The following is a 15,292-nucleotide window of genomic DNA, read 5'->3' as shown; positions in this document are numbered from 1 at the left end:
CCTTCCTATATCTCTGCTGCCCAATATAGATGTTTCCCATAGTCTGGGAAACATACCAGCAGGGATTCGAACCGGCAACCCTTAGGGGATGTGCCACTCTGGGAAGAGCTTCTGCTTGCTTGCGTGCTTGCTGAAGGTTCTAATTTCCCTCCCTGGCAGCATCTCCAAGATAGGACAAGATCTTTTTATTGAACCAACAAACTCCAAGATAGGGCTGAGAGACTTTCTTGCCTGTAACCTTGGAGAAGCCGCTGCCAGTCTGCATAAACAATACTGAGTTAGATGGACCAAGGGTCTGATTCGGTATGATGCAGCTTCCTATGTACCTATGTAATGGGATCTGCTTGTTTTCAGGGCTTTTATTGTTTAGAATCAAGGGACTTTCACAAATATATGACAAGTACAATGAATATTTATATACTGCATTTCAACAAAAGTTCCCTAAGTGGTGTACATAGATATAAACAAATAAATAAAATGGCACCCTGCCCCAAAGGACTCACAATCTAAAAAAGAAACATAAGATAGACACCAGCAACAGCCACTGGAGGGATGCTGTGCTGGGGCTGAATGTGGCCAGTTGCTCTCCCCCTGCTAAATAAAGAGAATCACCACTTTAAAAAGGTATCTGTTTGCTTATTTATTTATTTATTTGATTGATTTCTATACCACCCTTCCAAAAATGGCTCAGGGCGCTTTACATTAAAATAAAAACAACCAAAATCAATTAACAGTTAGAATCAGAAACTATAAAAACAACATAAAACCATCAACAAGTAAAACATTTAACAGTTAGCTGGGGGCAGAGCTGGGAGGGTCCGTGGAGGACATCTAGTCCAACACAGGAGGGTGTCAGAACATCCCTGAAAAATATCGCAATGAACACACTCTAAGAACATCACCCTTTTCATAATGTGGGCCAGATCTTCAGGGGAAAGTATTGTATGATGTGGCTAACAAGATGGCCAATAGCATTGATGGTTTGTTCATTTTTAAAAAGAGAATAAATACATTCTTGAGGGACAGGCCCAACAAACATCAACCAGGATATCAATATGGAACTTCCATGTAGAGAGGCACTCTACCCCCGAGTGCTAGATGCTAAGGAAGACAATCACAGAATGCTGGACTATGGTGTGACCCATCAAGGCAGCTCTTACATTCTTAGGTTTCCTGACCGGGAACGAAAACCCAGCATTTCATTTCCTAGTATTTATCCCTTGTTTTTCATGTTCCTAGAAGTATTTTTCACCCTTTTTGAAACTCATTTCATCCTGGAAGTCAGAGAGATAGGAGTGGCACTGCTGAGGACACAGTAATTCCTGCTCCCCAGGACTGATATGGACACCAGAATTTTTTGCCCTAGATGCAGGCTGGTGATTAGCTACAGTTCATACATTTCACTTTCAATATATGGAAATATCAGCACCGCCTCCCAGGAGAAATAGCTGGTGGTTACAGAGTCCTTTAGAGTGCCTGGTTTGCTTACAGTTTTTGTAATTTAAATCTTATTCTCAATATTGTACTAACAACGAGCTTTTCATTTTGCATGCAACAACGCATCAAGCATTGGGCTTTGTGTTGCTTTATGCGATTATAAATAATTATAAACAGCCTTCAGGGTGAACCTAGTTTCCTTTTAAAAAACACATGGAGTTAACAACAGATTTTAATTACTCAGTCAGCAGCAAAAAAATACCCGTTTAAATTATAAAAACCCTAGATCAGCACCTTAGAATTGCATGCAAAGTGGCGGCGGGTGGGGGGGGGAGTGTCCTGAGACGTGATTCACCTTTGCTTTGCATTTGCACTCTGTGTAGTCTCAGAAACCTGGTCCATACATGCATGTCAGCAGCAACTTCAGGGATGGAGCGTTTCAAAAACAACCCCATAGAGCAGGAGAAGGCAAGCTTGGTTTTTTAGCTGTTGCTGAACTACAACTCCCATCATCTCCAGCCACAGTAAATTGCAGCTGGGGATACAAACATAGGGAGCTGCCGCTTACTGAGTGAGACCATTGGTCCATCTAGCTCAGTATTGTCAACACAGACTGGCAGAGGTTTCTTCTGAGAGGGGGTGTTGGAAGTGAAGGACTCTGCGCCTGCCTCATGCCTCAATGACAGAGGGGGACAGATTAGTGAGTCAGAGGGCTAGAGGGGTCAAGACATTGGTCATCCCTTCTCTCTACTGCTTTGACACTATCTCTTTGATATGTAGATTGCTACTCTCAGGGACTTCCTGCCTGCCTGCCTCTCTCTCTTTATTCCTTCTTCTTCTCCCTAACACACATGTTCGCCTCTCTCTCTGCACCATGTGTGCAGAGATGTGGACAGCATCTCTCTGCATCCAGCTAACTAGCAAGATTAGAGATCCTATCTCTCCACTTTCCTATCTAGAATGGAGTTCTCCAATAAAGACTCCTTATATTGATTTGAAACTATGAACTGGCTCCAAGTTTCTTTTGCTCTCAGCAAACACACATGCCTGGGCAGACTCCGCTGTGTTTTGCCTCTGTGCACTCTGCTATATTAGAAGTGTATCTCTTACCAGAGAGAATTCCCAACAGGTTGCAGGCAGGAGTCTCTCTCAGCCCTATCTTGGAGATGCCACGGAGGGAACTTGAAACCTAGATGCTCTTCCCTGAGCGGCTCCACCCCCTGTGGGGAATATCTTACAGTGCTCACACATCAAGTCTCCCATTCTTATGCAACCAGGGTGGAACCTGCTTAGCTCATGCTTGCTACAACAAGGATGATGGGAGTTGTAGTTCAGCAACAGTTGGAAAGCCAAAGTTGCCCACCTCTGCCATGGGGCAATGATCTTCGTTATTTTTCTATTGGAGCCCCTCTAGCAAAGACCCTGCAAAGTAAGAACCATTTCCTACTGCGCTGACCTCCATGCAGCATGGCACTTTTTACAGAGCTGGGGAGGGACCTTTTAAGAGAAACAGAGGACCATCTTGGAAGGGGTTCATGGACTGCTGGGAAGAGTCATCCTCCCCAGAGCTTTTTTCATAGGCAGAAGTGGGGAAAAGCACTCCACATGTTGGTGGGGCTGGGGCTTGAGAGGGCTCTGTTTCCATTAAAGGAGACCCACTGGCATTGGGCTCAGTGTAGCATTGCAAGGTGGGAACAGTCACCTCCACACAGTGCCAAGTGGGCTGTGCAGAATATTTGGCTTTGGGCCAAAGCTTCACACAGGCCTTATACATAATAAGGGAGCAGCACTTACTTTAATTAGTTTATTTATTTAAAATATATCTATACCGCCCAAAACGTGCATCTCTGGGCGCTTTACAATTAAGACCATTAAAAACATTAAATCAATTAACAATTAAAATCATTTAAAACATTTAAAACCCAATATTAAAAATTAAAACCATATATCTAATTAAAAGCCAGGGTGAATAAATGTGTCTTCGGTGCCTTTTTAAAAGTTGCCAGAGATGGAGAGGCTCTTATTTCAACAGGGAGTGCATTTCAAAGTCCAGGGGCAGCAATGGAGGAGGCCTGTTCCCGAGTAGCCGCCAAACGACTTGGCAAGTTCCTGAGTAGCCGACAAACCACAGACGAACTTCTCCAGACGATCTACAAGCAGTGGGGCTCATGGCAAAGACGACGTTCACTTGGGGTGCTCTTGTGCCACTTCTTCTTGCGCCCTTCATGAGTGACCCATTCCTGCCTCCATTGCTGTCTTAATGGCAAGCTGTCCAGCAGGTCAGGGGCCAAGGTGTCTATGTCTAACTAGCAAGGGAGCTGTCCAGCAGAAGTTCCTGGGGTCTAAGCAAGATGAGAAGTTGCACCAGCAACAGCTAGGCATCAAGTGAGCAGCTGGGCCTGCTTCGTTATCCTTTCCTAGAGCATCAGCAGGACTCTGATCAGGAACACAGTTTACCAAGTAAGGTTCGGGGATGGGAAGCCACATGCTGCCAGATGGGCACTCCACCATCCGATCTGGGATTTGCTTTCGTGGCACTAAGCAACCACAGCACTTCAAAATCCCTCTTTTTAGAGAGACCGTACTGGAGGGTGAAGATGCAAATATTATGAATAAATAAAATGAACTAGTCTTCATACTTCTTGGGTGTATGGCAAGGTCTTCCAGGTCATAGGATGTGGCCTCAATGCTGGCTTGAGTGCCAGTGTCCTTTCTGTGGAAAGATAGAGGACCATGAAACACATACTTAAGAGAAATGTTCCTGCTCATGCTCTTGCCTGTCAGTCTGGGATTCTGCTTCAACTTGTAGCCATCTCTGATCCTTGAGTCCCCAATAAGGCTATGCAAAGCAGCAGCACATTGATTGGCGGGGGGTCCTAACTCACCACTTCAGAGGGACTCCAAATTCAATTTGATGCTCTGGGGTACCAATCTGATTCACTTTGAGTCTTCACTCACCTTGCAACTCCCCCAACCCTTTTATTTACCAGGCATGGGCAGGAAGAGACAGTCTAGTCTCCCTTTATTCCACTCCTGGCAGCAAGGGCACAGCAGCTGCAGCAAAAGTTTTGTTTAAACCCTCAGAGTTTTAATTGTTCCCCCCCCCCCCTGCAGTCCTGGGAAAGGCTCAGGTTATGTTGAAAATCAAAGTCTTTTGAGAGGCTGCTGCAATTGCTGAAGCCCCTGGAAAAACTGTGGTTTTGTACCTTGCAACTTTCAGGATTGCAGGAAAGTTTTTTTAAAAAATTAATCCTGCCAAAAGCCATTTTAAAAATGAACGTGTGGCAGCCATTGCTCCCTCACTGCCTAGAGTAAAAGAAAAGGAAGCGAGTCTGCCGTGTCCTGCCCATGCCCGGTATTTCAAGGGGTTGAGGTGAGGAATGGGTAGAGGGAGGGGCTGAACTGGGGCCAAATTGAAGCACACTGAGTCAGGTCCAATTCAACCTGATTCAACCAAGCTAGATGATGTTTCAGTTAGGGGTTAACTGAGCTGAACCAGCCTGCTTTGATTTGGCCCTGATTCAGCCACTGAAACCATGCACACAGTCCCTAAGAGTGATTTGAAGACTCTCAAGCTCAGTGAGTCAGATTTTTTAAATCTGCAGCCTCAACTGGGCCTTCTTCCCAGTTGCAGGTTTTGGAGAAGTTATCTGTGCCTGCTGACTCCCTCTTGATCGCTCTTGGTGCCAGAAATGGTGATGGGGCCCTCTTCTAATCTACATCTGGATTGGTCCTGCCTGGAAGGTGCTGTGTCATGACACTAAGCCATTGTGGTGGTGTGATTAGAGCATCAGTCTACACACAGGGAAGAGAGGAAGAGAGGAAGAAAGATTATTCCTTAATCCATGGATTAGGAGATGCGGGAGGATTATGAGCCATCAGAATTGCCTGCCAAAATGCCCCAATATGCATCACTTTACACTTGCTTACCTTGAACCGCATTTGCCATTTTGTTGCCCACTCTCTCTCTCCCGTTTGGAGAGATCCTTTTGGAATTCCTCACACTCTGTTATGGATTTCACTACCATAAATAGTTTAGTGTCATCTGCATACATACATACACACACAGACTGATCTGTGGGAAATGCTTGCAGCTTATTGCTTCCAGGGCAGAAAAACATTTAAGAATAGACCCCTCTTAAGCAAGGAATTAGTCACAGAGTATCTGCTTTTGCCTTTCGTCAACTTTCCTTTAGGAATATATTTTCTGGTGCTGAGATTTCGTCTTTCTAGGTTTAGATGTCTGAGACAATGAAGTTTCTGCCATGGTGCCTCCCTGGGGAAATTCTTACTGCCTAATGGACTAGTTATTACTGCTATTCAGATCACAGATCTCCCATCTTTATTTCCTTCATTTATTCCTCGTTACGTCCCCCTAGTGCTCAACGAAATAATCCCTTTCCTTGGTGGCTTATGTCCTTCAGCTATTTGCCTCTCCATATAATATGTCCTTTGAGTAGCTCAGCCAAATTATGGATATTTAGTTTTGCCTCCCCTCATTAAAGTCAGTCCCTTGTCCCTCATAGTTATTGTTGTTGCTCTTCCCTGTTCTGTCTCTTTTTTGCCTTTGTCAATTTTGCAACTCTTCCAGAATTATCAAAAATGAAAACTGCGAGGCATTTTCTCTCTGCTCTTATCCATGATTTAATTAAATTGAACTCCATGATCTTTGGACAATTCTGAAGTCTCAGTAATAAAGGTAGGTTCATTATAAACAGCTATGGCAGTGAGCATCTCTGGATAATCTTGATAATATGGTGTATGAGATGCTACAGTCAAGTGGTGAATTGGGAGGTCACTATCCACAGACTCATCCCACATTTCAAAAGACTTACATATCTGAGGGCTCAAATACTGCCTGGGTAATTCACACAATCACAAGAATCCTGGTTTTTTAAAAAAATCAGGATTAGTGAGCTTTGTGGAGCTGTTCGTGAAAATCCAGAATTCACAGCAAACCTTGTCAAACCAGTTCCGTCTTGACCATCTATCCTTGTTAAATGCTGGTTAACCAGAAAAGGAAAACTAGGATTGCCCTGAAATACTGGGTTCTCACAATCAGCTACACAGGACTCACTTTTAACTGGGATCCTTGCATAGGAACATAGGAAGCTGCCATATACTGAGTCAGACCATTGGTCTATCTAGCTCAGTATTGTCTACACAGACTGGCAGCTGCTTCTCCAAGGCTGCAGGCAGGAATCTCTCTCAGCCCTATCTTGGAGAAGCTGCCAGGGAGGGAACTTGGAACCTTCTGCTCTTCCCAGAGTGGCTCCATCCCCTGAGGGGAATCTCTTAAGGTGCTCACACTTCTAGTCTCCCATTCATATGCAACCAGGGCAGACCCTGCTTATCTAAAGGGACAAGTCATGCTTGCTACCACAGGACCAGCTCTCCTCCTGGTTCTCACAATCCGGGTTCACACAATCCTTCTGATGGTGTGAACCCAGCCACACAGAAGAAAGTAGAATTGGCCTCCATGTGGTTATGCAATTGTTCTGGTTGGTGTTGAGAGATGATTTATTTAACATTTGGCAGTCTGCTCCAAGCTTTGTGATATTTTTAATGTGCCAGAATATGGAGTCAATCCAGCACGTTTATATCTTGCTCTCAATCTCTTTCTCTACAAGCCAGAATGGTGAACCTAACTCTCTGCTTTCATTTGTGGACAAGCTGCTTGGAGTGCTGTGGTCTACCACCTGTTCTCTTGACCCTTCTCTGACATGGCTTATACTATCTGGCAGGGAGGTGGTTGTAGAAGGCCTAGTAGAGATTATAAATGCTTCTCTGAGGGAGGGCAGGATGCCCTAATTAGACCTCTTTTGAAGAAGCCTGTGTTGGATCCCTCAGAGTTAAGCAACTATAGCCCTGTCGCCAACCTTCCAAGGTTGGATAAGGTAATTGAAAAGGTGGTGGCCTCCCAAATCCAGGCAGACTTGGATGAAACTAATTATCTAATCTAGACCCATTTCAAACTGGCTTTCAGGTGGGCTTTGGGGTGGAGACTGCCTTGGTCAGCCTGCCTTGGTCAGCCTGATGGATGTTCTCCAACTGGGAATTGACAGAGGAAGTGTGATTCTGTTGGTCTTTTTGGACCTCTCGGTGGCTTTCGATACTATTTTCGATAGTATCCTTCTGGAGTGTCTGAAGGGGTTGTGCGTGGGAGACACTGCTTTGCAGTGGTTCCACTCCTACCTCTCGGGCAGATTCCAGATGGTGTCCCTCAGGGACAGTCGTTCTTCGAAATCTGAACTTCAGTATGGTGTCCCTCAGGGCTCCATATTGTCTCAGATGTTGTTTAACATCTACATGAAACCACTGGGAGGGATCATCAGGAGATTTGGTGCAGGGTGTTATCAGTATGTGGATGACACCCAAATGTTTTTCTCCATGTCAACATCAGGAGAAGGCATAACCTCCCTAAATGCCTGCCTGGAAGTGGTGATGGGCTGGATGAGAGATAACAAACTGAGACTGATTCCAGATAAGATGGAGATACTTATTGTGTGGGGTTGGAACTCAGAAGATGAGTTTGATCTGCCTGTTCTGGATGGGGTCACACTTCCCCAGAAGGAACAGGTATGCAATTTGTGGGTGTTTCTGGACACAAACCTCTCCCTGGTGTCCCAGGTTGAGGCAGTGGCCAGAGGTGCCTTCTATCAGCTTCAGCTGATATGCCAGTTGTGTCCGTTTCATTATATAAATGACCTCAGAACAGTAGTACATCTGCTAGTCACCTCCAGACTTGACTACTGGAATGCAGTCTAGGTGGGGCTGCCTTTGTGCATAGTCCAGAAACTGTAGTTGGTCTAGAATGTGGCAGCCAAGTTGATCTCTGGGTCATCTCAGCGAGACCATATCACTCCTATCTTAAAAGATCTGCCCTGGCTGCTGATAAGGTTCCGGGCAAAATATATGCTCTTGGTTATTTATTTATTTATTTATTTATTTATTTATATTGTTAAATTTATATACCGCCTTTCATTAAAGCACTCCCAAGGTGGTTTACAGCAAAAAATTTAAACACAAGGTGGTAAAAAAGACACAACTAAAATATTAAGTGAAAAATATATAAATAACCTATAAAAATAACCGATAAAGCCCTAAACAGCTTAGGCCCTGAGTATTTAGGAGAACGTCTTCTTTGTTATGAGCCACACTGCCCATTGAGATCATCAGGAGAGGTTCATCTGCAGTTGCCACCAGCTCATCTAAAACTAAATAGTTTTAACATTGTTTTACATTTATTATTATTATTATTATTATTATTATTATTATTATTATTATTAATTTGATTTGTATACCGCCCTTCCAAAATGGCTCAGGGCAATTTAAATTTTAAATTGTTGTAATGTTTTACCCTTTTTATTTGTCGTTTTTATTGTTTGTTGTAAGCTGCCCAGAGACTTGCATTTTGGGCACTATACAAATATGTTAAATAAATAAATAAATTTTTAAAAAATTAAAGAAAGGTTGTATTTTACTTGGTTCAATAAAACCCATCAATTTGTGCAAGACGCTGGAGCATGCCCTTTCTCCATGAGAATCCACGAGAAAGGGCTTGAATTGGCAGGGGAGGAATCCTCAAAAAGCTTACCTTCCCCACAGACAATCCTTGCTGTTGGTCTAGGCGCGGAGTTCATGCGCCCAGACGTGCAGCTACCTCCTTGGGCAGTGTGGAGAGTCATGGGCCAGGATGCATCTCCCTGGCCTCCAGAACCCACATAATGCAGTGGGTGAGTATGCGGTGCAAGCAGCCAGGGCTGGCAGGTGATTTTAAAAATGGGGCTAAGGGAGCCCTAGAGGGTGGCTGGCTTGGTGGGTTTGCCACTGAGGCACCACTAGGATCAGGCGCGATCCAGTCAGTTCTCATGCGCGGGCAAGACTGGGCTTGGCCTCATTCGTCTGGTTTTCCCTTTGTGTGAGAACAGCCTCAGTGTTTGGATGCTCACAGTAACTGCATCTAAAAGTTGCTAAGAACTTGTTGCAGCATTACAAAATAAGAGCAATAATTGTGAAGGGGCTGGAATAATGTTGACAAAAGTCAACATTTCAAGGACAGAGTTGGGATACATGGTTTCCCTTGGAGGGAATTACTTGAAGAGTATATTTCTAAGCTCCCATTAGTGTGGTGGACAAGGATTAGAAGTTTGCATAGTCTAATTAATTTAACCATCCTTTCCTCTTCCCATGGAAAACTGTTAATTCTCGTCTAAGGATCTAAGGATCTCTAATGCAAAATTCTCAGCATCTTTTGTAAACCACAATTATTTCTTGGGATTCTTGGGAGAAGCCACACTGATATATGTTGCCTGTGTAAATAGGGCCAAAGTGGGCAGTCTCCTGAACACACTTGCTTGGAAGTAAATCCTGCTGAAATCAATGTGAGTAAACTATAGGATCAGTCTGCAGCCCTGAGCTCTGTCTGTGGAGGAAGGGTTAGATACAAACCCCATAGAGAGATCCTATTGCTGATGTGGGCAAATCATCCATGAAGGGCTAGCTTTCACATAATATAAAACAAGCATAGCTATTTCCATCTGACTAGAGTTGGCAGGTGAGCACTGTATAATATTGCCTGGTTGGAGGGCAGGCGGGGGGAGGGGAGAGATATTGCTTACAGGAAACATTTGATCTGATACTTTTATTTTTAGTCTCTCTGACTTAGACTTACATCTTATTTTATTCAATCTGTATTTACAAGGCGTTGATTATTGCCCTATTCACTGGGTTTTGTCATTGCCATGGTAACGCATGATCAGTCATAAACAAACATGTGGTAAACCTTTGACTCCCGTTTTGCTAAAGATACCGTCATAAAGCAGAACTATTCTTTCCAAGGTGTTTAAATTCATAGGTATCGCTTTTACTGCTCAGCCTATTTGTATTTTATATGGAGGCGTATTGGTAAAATAAGAATTGGTCAGTTTATGATACTGAACCTTGGGGATTCTACTACCATGCACTACCATGCAAACCGTTCCAAAATGTTTCCCTAAGTGTGAATCTTATATCTGTTTCCAAAAGAGCTAGAAATGTTATGGGTGCATAACCCAACACCTGCAGCTGAGAGGGAGGTAGGACATCCAGCAGACTTAGGATACATTCGGTAAAAAAAAGAGCCTAAGAGAGAAACTCTCCCAGAAAAACTGCCCCAATGCACCTCAGTGGACTCAGAGGGCACCTAACAGACAACCAGCATAGCTAATGGAACGTAGTGAAGAGGAGCAGGGGTGGGAGAAGAAGGACTTGAACCAAAAGAGCGGGAGTTTTCCAGCCTGAAGAATACTCCCTCAAGACAGTCACAATTCCCTTCTACTTCTGAGCGGGGGAAGTGGGCAAAACACTTCGTTTTCCCATCTGCCATCTCACAATTTTGTGTTTCTGAGGGAGGAGGGGTTTGACGCATTTAAGATCCTGATATGTGGGGATTAATCCCGCCCAATAATATAAAAACTGTTCTGTTTTTGTGGACTATCTTGATGAACAGAGGGGGAAGTCGGGCACTGAATCTGTTAATTTGCTAGACATTCTATGTGCACAGACACACAGAGGGCCAGCTCATATGAACGTCCCCCCCCCCACACCGTGGTGTTTTTGGTTAGGGTTGTATGTAATGATGCTCCAATACTTTTCAAAAATGAAAAGCAGGCATGGAAGGCGAGGTCCTGAACGGAAGACCAGCTAGTGGGAAGGAGGTACCTAACTCTTTCCCTTCAGGGCATTTTATTGTGAATATCACCCCCCAGATGCTTTGTATTGTATTCTGTGGTGTTTTTGGTTAATCCATTCCTGGATCCAGGCCAGCTTTTGAATGGGGCTTTAGTTACTTGTATTCCAGTCCTGGAGGAGAGGAGGGGCTAACAAACAGCCAGCATCAAGAGTACCACTGAAAAGCAGTCTGCACTTGCCTCTCTGTATATAATATTTCATTAAACTATTTATTTATTTTTATTTATGTATGTATCAAATTTGTACACCGCCCCAAACTTTCATCTCTGGGTGGTTAACAATAGCATAAAACAAGTTAAAAACATATACAAAAACTTAAAACAATTTAAAAATTTAAAAATAAACCAGAGATTAAAACCTAAAAATTTAGGAAGCTGAAAAAGCTTGGGCGAAAAGATGGGTTTTCAGGTGTTTTTTTGAAAATTGCCAGAGATGGGGAGGATTGTATCGTTGATTGCTATCCCTGATTCCACTCCACTGTCTTGTCCTTGCATACCCCAACACTTTCCCTTAGATTCTGCACTCACTAGGCATGATTAAGGCAGGAATGCACCAAGAATGTGCCCGCCATGATGTCATGAATGGGTGCATTCTTGGCACGACCTTTAATCATGTGTGAGGAATGATCATCCAAATCGTCACTCTACATGCAAAAACTGTGTTTTGCAGCACATGTAGAGAAATGATTTGGATCATCAACCCTTACACGTGAGTAAAAAGACATGCTGGGAATGCATCAGCACTTCCTTGAGAGATGTAGGAGCGAGAATGTTCGCGACGAGTCTCCAGCCTAATTGTGTGTAAAAGGGCTGGTGGGTGGTTGTTTATCTGAACCGGCTCACAGTCACACAATAAGTTCACAATATTCACCTTTCTTTTCACATCAAGGATATAATGCAACATTTTTTTTGCAGATCTATACTTTTGTCTATGTATTCTCCCAATGAATGTGTAATTAATCTTTTTAATTTATCTAGATGCCACTTTTCTTTCACACAAGCTCTCCAAAGGCCTGCATGACAGAAAAGTGGCCACTATTACAGATTACCGCAATGCTCTTCATGTGAGGCTGCCCTTGAAGAATATTCAGGAACTTCAGTTGGTGCCGAATGTAGCTGCCAGGGTTCTCTCTGGAACTGCTCGCTTGGAGCATATTACACCTATTTTGAGAGAGCTGCACTGACTGCCAATTTGTTTCCAGATACAATTCAAGGTGCTGGGCCTTAATTGTTTGGGCCCTGGACACCTGAAGAACCGCCTGTTCCCAAAGGTTTCTGCCTGCCCAACAAGTTCGTCAGAAGGGCCTTTGCTCCATGTGCCAATGTTGAGAGAGGCTAAATTGCCGTGCACGTGGAACAGGGCCTTCTCTGTTGTTGCCCCCAGGCTCTGGAATGCTCTCCCAGGGAATGTCTGCTCTTTGGTATCTGTGGCTCTCTGCTTCTGTTTGTCTTTTTATGGTGGTTGGGGTGTGTGTGTGTATGTATGTCTTTTATGGTTTTTACTATTTAACTGATTTTAAAGATTTAAATGTGTTTTTTTTAAAACGGAGTTTTATTGTATTTTAATATTTTTAAACTGCCTTGGGATGCTTTATGAAAGGCAGTATAAAAATTGAACAATTAAATAAATAAATAAATAAGAAAGAAAGATAATCTAAATAAATAGAATCATTTATTGGAGTTAATAAATTAACAAGTTAATTTATTTATGGCATTTATCTCTCAGCCTTGCTCAGGGCGGAGTACATGCTTTACCTTCCCTTTGTACCCTCACAACAATCCTGTTTAGGAGAGGATGAGAGGTCGCAAAGTTGTTCAGCAAGCTAAGGCTAAGGGGGGAATTTGAACCAAGATCTGTCTCTGTCCAAGTCCATCACTTTAACCACTACACTACTCTTACATGGAATGGGGCTCTTATATGGAGTGTGGACACATATATGAGAACGATGTTATTACTGGATAATGTCACCTCCTGGAGTCATTTCCCAGAAAAAAGAAATTCACCTTTACAAGAACCGAACAATGGAACTTTGTTTGGCATCCACCTGTGGATTTTATATCTTGATCTAGAAGTACTCATAGCACCAGCTCCTTGTGCTTCTGTCATAATAGTGTTCTTTCATGGATGTCTGGCATTGGCAGCCAGTGTAAAGGACTCCTAGTAGGAACTGGTACAATGCCTAGGGATAGCAACAGTCTGACAGAGCAATGGCTTGATGATCTACTCAGTGGCCACATTTGCATGTAATGCAGAACCACAGTTGAAGGGGCCAGAGGTTCTGTGAGTGTTACGTGTGAATACAAGCAACTGGAGTTTGGTGCAGTGATGAACCCTGGGTTTCAGATTTGGAACTCCAGTCTGAACCCTCGGGTTGCAGAGAGTTTCGTTGCCGCAACCTGAGCTTGGACGTAGCCTGAGGTATGTCCAAATGTGGAACCACAGCCCACGTCCCCTTCAACCAGAGTTGAAGGAGGAAGCTCCTCCCTCAACTCTGGCCATGACTGGCTGTGTGGACTGGCCTTCAGTGAAGAAGGAAGCCTGCACAGCCAGTTTCCCTTCCTCTCTGCAGTCTCACTGGCTGCAGAGAGTGTGCTCTAGAGACTCTGTTAATTCCATATTTGGACGGGAGAGCAGGGGAGCGGAATCTCTGCATTACAGCTGAATGCGGCCACAGCTATTCAAGGGATATGTGTTTCCAGGTGAAGATGTATTAACCCTAACTGGAACTCCCATAATGTTATGCTCAAAATGCATTGATAAACGTGGATATAATGAGTTACTGAAATGTTTTGGTAGTATTGTTTGTCCCAGGGTGGCCAGCTCAATAGACGGAGACAAGGTCTTCCTGGCAGCCTGGAGCCAAGTTACTTGAGAAGCTGCCTTCTGCAGAGTCAGAATATTGGTCCATCTAGCTCAGTATTGTCTGTATTGCCTGGCAGTGCCTCTCCAGGGATTAAGGTGGTTGGTCTTGTGATAGCTAGCATGATTTGTCCCCTTTGCTAAACAGGGTTTGCTTCGGTTTGCATTTGGATGGGTGACTACATGAGAGCACTGTCTGCTGTAAGATACTCCCCTTAGGGCAGTGGTTCCCAAACTGGGAGCCTCCAGATGTTGCTGAACTACAACTCCCATCAGGCCCAGCTACAATTTATTGTGGCTGGAGCTGATGGGAGTTGTAGTTCAGCAACATCTAGAGGCTCCCAGTTTGGGAGCCACTGTCTTAGGGGATAACTCAGTGGTAGAGTACCTGCTTTCCATGTAGGAGATCCAAGTTTCACTCCCCGGCATCTCCAGGTAGGGCGGGGAAAGACTCCTGCCTGAAATTTTGGAGAGCTGCTGCCAGTCAGTGTAGACCAGGGATTCTCAGTGTTGGGTCCCCAGATGTTATTGGACTTCAACGCCCATAATCCCCAACCAAAGGCCACTGGGCCTGGGGATTATGGGAGTTGAAGTCCAATAACGTCTGGGGACCCAACGCTGAGAATCCCTGGTATAGACAATACAGAGCTCAATGGACCAAGGGTCTGACTCAGTATAAGGCAGCTTCTTATGCTGCTATGTTTTTAAGGTAGGAGTCTTTCCCCACTGTAATACTAGACCTCTTCTGGGAATATGGCAAGATCTCGGGCTCAGAATTAAATGCTGACAAAAGTGTATTTGTTAAACTGGACCTCGGACGCCAGCAACTCTCGTGCCTACCCATCTCTGAATGTAAAAGCGAAGGGGCCCCAGAGTCCAAACTGAAGTGGGTAGATACAGTAAACATTTGGGGGATTGAATATGGGATTAAGGAAAAAGTCGGGGGGGGGGAATTGGACAGATTGGGAAGAAAAAGTAATGCTTAAAATCACCATGTGGAAAAAATGGAGCCTTGCCATGTACCAGAAAGCGGTTTGCATCCGGACTTACCTGATACCCCCGGTGCATAACCTGGCGGTAGTCTATCCTCCCCCGCTCGATCTCCTTCGGAGAGTTGAAAGCCAGATCTTCCATCTAGTATGGCACACAGCGTCCTTCCCTTTGGCCCGTGCGGTAGCATTTAAGGAGGTTGAGCGGGGACGCCTAGCCCTACCTGCCCTGCAAACCTATTTTGCAATTGAATTCATGTCCTACAATTTTGGAA

At 44.2% G+C, this 15,292-nt stretch overlaps 1 long non-coding RNA gene across 1 annotated transcript in view; it reads right to left on the bottom strand.

The window, feature by feature from the left end:
- Positions 1-463: 463 nt before the first annotated feature.
- LOC128332082 (uncharacterized) overlaps positions 464-15,292 on the bottom strand; it is a 98,984-nt gene continuing 84,155 nt past the window's right edge. Inside the window, exon 3 of the long non-coding RNA XR_008310550.1 lies at positions 464-4,150. This is a non-coding gene — a long non-coding RNA (uncharacterized LOC128332082). The remainder of the gene's footprint in view (positions 4,151-15,292) is intronic.

Source organism: Hemicordylus capensis, chromosome 6 (assembly GCF_027244095.1).
Source record: "Hemicordylus capensis ecotype Gifberg chromosome 6, rHemCap1.1.pri, whole genome shotgun sequence".
Lineage (NCBI taxonomy): Eukaryota > Metazoa > Chordata > Lepidosauria > Squamata > Cordylidae > Hemicordylus > Hemicordylus capensis.
Note: the sequence above shows the minus strand (reverse complement) of the source record. Positions and strands in the feature narration are given on the sequence as shown.